Here is a 4,997-nt window from a genome sequence, read left to right on the forward strand (position 1 = left end):
CTAATTTTAGATTTATAATTTTAAATTTTAAATAATTCAAAAAATAAAACAAAAACATCTTTAATTATTCATCACACTAAAAAAAATTTTTCAATTTTATTAATACTTCCTCATGAACCCTAATATCTCATACATTCATACTAAAAAAAAATAAACATCTAAAAAACTAAAAAAAAGCGCTTCATGTTCTGGTTTTCTTATCTCACCTTCTACTCTCAAAAGAACGTCTCTCAGTTTCAATTCTCATACTCAAACTCTTTCTCTTCTCTCACTGTCACTAGTCGACTGGCGTCTCTCTCGGTCTCATTCAAGTCTCGTCTTTTTCACACTCACCGGCGTTTCAACGTCTCGCGACATTCTTTGGACTCCTCATCGCAGGCGACAGAAACAACTTGTCGGGTTGTCGTCGCTCGTCGTGTTACCTGACTCATAGGAAACCAGTTAACCAAAGAAAGAAGAGAATCACTAAAAATTAGGAGTAGAATCTTTTCTGTTTTGATAGTTAGTTAGAAGCCAGCTAATGTGGCACTTATCTATGTATCTATATAAGAAGGATAACTCTAATAGTGTAGTTGAGTTTTGCCATTTAATATACCTAAGTTCCTTATCTTCACTCCCCTCTTCTTTTACAATTTTTCACACGCTCTTGCTACAAACACTGCACCTTTATCATGGTGCGGTGAGCGTGGACTCTAATAGAGTAGCGTGGGTTCAAGAAAAGAGTTGAGAGAGAAGAACGACTTGGTCGCTGTGTCTCTCTACAATCCAGAGATTTCAATGTCCGAATCGTGCACATCTAGCACTGATTTGGAGTATCAATGGTAGAACCTAATCGTAGCAATCAAGATTCACCTAATGCAACAACCATCGATCTACAGAGCATCGCTCACTTTCTTAATCAAATCACTGCACTGCAAACTCAATTGAGTCGAGGTAACAATCCAATTCCTACCCCCTTTTTCGAATTCGGCACAAGAATCGTCAAACCCTTACTATCTTCATCCTTCTGAGAATCCTGGAGTATCGATTACGAATGTGATCTTGAATGGAAAGAATTATGGATCTTGGAGGAGAGCAATGGTATTGGCGTTGGAATCGAAGAACAAATTTGGTTTCGTAGATGGAACGATAACCAAACCAGAAAAAGGCGATAGCTTGTTTGAACCCTGGAAAAGGTGTAATACATACGTAGTGTCTTGGCTTAATCTTTCTTGGCTTAATCTTTCTCTGGAGTCAAGCATCTCTCAATCTGTGATATGGAACAATGTTGCCCATGATATTTGGAACGAACTTGAGCACCGATACCACCAGGGTGATAGGTACCGAGTGGCTGAGCTTCAAGAAGAATTGTATGCCATAAGACAAGGCGAACTTGATGTAACTTCATATTACACAAAATTGAAGACAATTTGGGAAGAGCTGGATAATTTCAGAAGCATTCCAATGTGCCAACGTGGCGTAACCTGTAATTGTGGATTAGAAGTAATTAGGAGTCACATGTCTGAAGATCGAATAACCAGGTTCTTGAGAGGATTAAATGATCAATATTCTACTGTGAGATCACAAGTGATGATGATGAATCCTCTTCCTAGCTTGAACGATGTATTTGCAATGCTCACCCAACAAGAAAGACAATTCCAAAGTGAATTGCTCTCCCCACAGATCGTGAACAATTCTACTCCTTCCTTGAACTTTGTGGAATCTGGACAAAACAGAGGGAGAGGAAGAGGTAGAGGAGGAAGAAATCAAAGCGGAAGAGGACAAAGTAGAAAGGTGCAATGTGCACATTGTGGGAAGCTAGGACACAACATTGAATCATGCTACAAGAAGTATGGTTATCCTCCACACTTGAAGCAAAGGAATAGTGGAGAAGCTGCTGTAAACTACATGACAACAGCAGCAACTGAGGAAGACAATGAGAAACTCAGTAGCCAACTGGTTTGAGGTAAGGCTGTCAATTCTGAATTTACTGCAGAGCAAAGACAAGCTTTATTAGCACTCTTGGGCAATTATGAGCTAAAGCCTATTTAAAGCACTGACCAAATTGTGACACAATCACAATCACCACCTCATCAAGGTAATTTGGTACATATTTTTCAATTCAAAACAAGTGTTAAGACACTAACAATTTCAAACAATAAGTGCACATCATGGGTAATTGATACTGAGGCTACAGACCATGTATCATACTCCCTTGATGATTTTCAAACATATCACAAAATTGATCCAATTGTAGTGCGGCTGCCAGATGGCACTATTACATTCAGCAACACAATTGGAACAATACATTTTTCAAAAAATCTATGTTTGACAAATGCATTATACATACCTTCTTTCAACTACAAGCTAGTTTCGGTTTCCAAACTCACGGCCAAATTGCATTGCCAAATGATTTTTAATGACAAACTTTGTGAGATTCAGGACTGCAACTCCATGAGGATGATTGGCAAAGCTGAATCTGATGGAGGCCTTTATACACTGAAAGCTGAAGCGAGGAATCTGCAATTTGGCACAAGCATTAACACATCATGCATCATGAATATACAAGGCATAAGAGATAAGGACTTATGGTATTATCGACTAGGACATCTATCATGTAGTGGTTTAATTGACATGAAAAAATATTATAATTTCATTACCTATGACACTGATGAGAATCCCTGTCATGCATGTCCCTTGGCAAAGCAAAAGTTGCTGCCATTTAGCTTAAGCACTACCAAATCACAGCATTATTTGGATATGATACATGTAGATATATGGGGACCTCTCTCCATTCCTTCAATAAATGGACACAAATATTTTTTACTATAGTAGATGATAAGTCAAGATTTACTTGAGTGAACTTTATGAAATCAAAATCTGAAGCCACTTGTTTGTTAAAGAATTTTGTTGTGTTTGCAAAAACTCAGTTACATAAACAAATCAAAATTATTAGAAGTGATAATGGTGTAAAATTTTTAATGCAGTTATTTTATAATGAAACTGGGATACTACATCAACGTTCATGTGTCGAAACTCCCCAACAAAATGGGATTGTTGAAAGAAAGCACCAACACATTCTAGGAGTGACACGGGCACTTCTATTTCATTCAAATGTGCCAAAATGTTTCTGGAATCTTGCAGTAGCACATGCTGTGCACATCATAAACCGAATTTCATCAAAGTTTTTAAACCATCTGTCACCCTATTATGTGTTGCATAACTCACTTCCAATAATTACTGACCTTAAAATTTTTGGTTGTTTGGTTTTTGCTAGCACAATTAGATCAGGTAGAACTAAATTAGATCCACGAGCTAGGAGATGCATTTTTCTTGGTTTTAAGGAAGGAACCAAAGGCTTCCTTTTGATGGATATGACTTCAAGAGAGATATTTGTGTCTCGAAATGTAATATTTTATGAAAACCATTTTTCCTTTTCTAATCAAAACTCAAACACTTGCTCTAATTCATCTATTCCTCATTCTGCATCTAGCAACAGTCAACATCCACTCATACATGATCCTTTCACATATGACGTATGTACTATCCCTGCATCCACTTTTACTGCACCCACACCAGCACCCACTAACACTCAAGCAGTGACAAATGACATTAATAATTCACTTGAACATGCATCATTACATGAGAATCCCTCAGGACACGAGACAGACACAATTAGTTATACATCACAAGATTTCATTCCATCAACACAGCATGCATCTCAAACAGCACAAAACACTGAACAAAATTTGATTCCAAGAAGATCCACCAGAGAAAGAAAGACACCTAAATACCTGAAAAGCTATCAGTGTATAAGCACCACAACATATTCCAGCTCAGATTCAAGGTATCCAATCTCACATTTTTTGTCTTATAGTGCACTTTCTTCAAATCATAAACCTTCTCCCTAGCCATCTCCACTGATAAAGAACCCAAGTACTTCGAAGAAGCAATAAAACATAATTGTTGGAAAAGCGCTATTAAAGAGGAACTCGATGCTCTTCAGAAACTGAAGACTTGGCGGCTCACTACTCTTCCAATTGGAAAGAGGGCAATCGGTTGTAAGTGGGTGTTTAGGCTGAAACACAATCCTGATGGCACCATTGAAAGATACAAAGCACGGCTGGTGGCTAAAGGCTTCACACAAGTGTCAGGCATTGACTACCTTAACACCTTCAGTCTCGTTTTAAAGCTCAGCACCTTAAGAATTGTGTTAGCTCTTGCTGTGGCCAAGGGCTGGTTTCTCAAATAGGTTGATGTCAATACGGCCTTCTTACATGGTGATCTTGAGGAAGAAGTCTACATGCAAGCCCCTCCTGGTTTGAATGCACCCCCGGGTTTGGTCTGCAAGTTGGAGAAGTCCCTCTATGGCCTCAAACAAGCCAGTCGCCAATGGAACAACAAACTGAAGACAATTCTGTTGGATTCTGGTTATTCTCAATCAAAGTCTGATCATAGTTTGTTTACCAAGTCTCAACTGAGTGGCTTCACTGCCTTGCTGATTTATGTTGATGACGTTATGATAGCTGGCGATGACATGACTGAAATTAACTTCATCAAGTCATTGTTAGATACAAAATTCAGCATAAAGGACATTGGTGATTTGAAATACTTCCTAGGCATGGAGGTTGCTCGAGGCAAGGATGGCCTGGCCTTGTACCAAAGAAAGTATGCACTAGATATCTTGAGAGACCATCAACTTGAGGACTGCAAACCAGCTTCCACACTGATGGATTACTCTTCAAAATTGACAAAAGATGGGGGAGAACCACTGCCTTCCAATACTGAGTATCGAAAGCTCATTGGCCGGTTACTCTATTTAGCTAATACTCGACCCGAAATCAGCTTTGCTATTGGCAAATTAAGTCAGTTTCTTGAAGCACCAACCGATGTGCACTTCAAGGCAGCGATCCAAATTCTCAAATTCATCAAAGGAGCCCCAGCTAATGGTCTATTCTTCCCTGCAATCGTAGACATCACATTCACAGGATTCTCAGATTCAGATTGGGCAGCTTGCC

The sequence above is a fragment of the Arachis duranensis genome, chromosome 3 (genome assembly GCF_000817695.3).
Source record: "Arachis duranensis cultivar V14167 chromosome 3, aradu.V14167.gnm2.J7QH, whole genome shotgun sequence".
Classification (NCBI taxonomy): Eukaryota; Viridiplantae; Streptophyta; class Magnoliopsida; order Fabales; family Fabaceae; genus Arachis; species Arachis duranensis.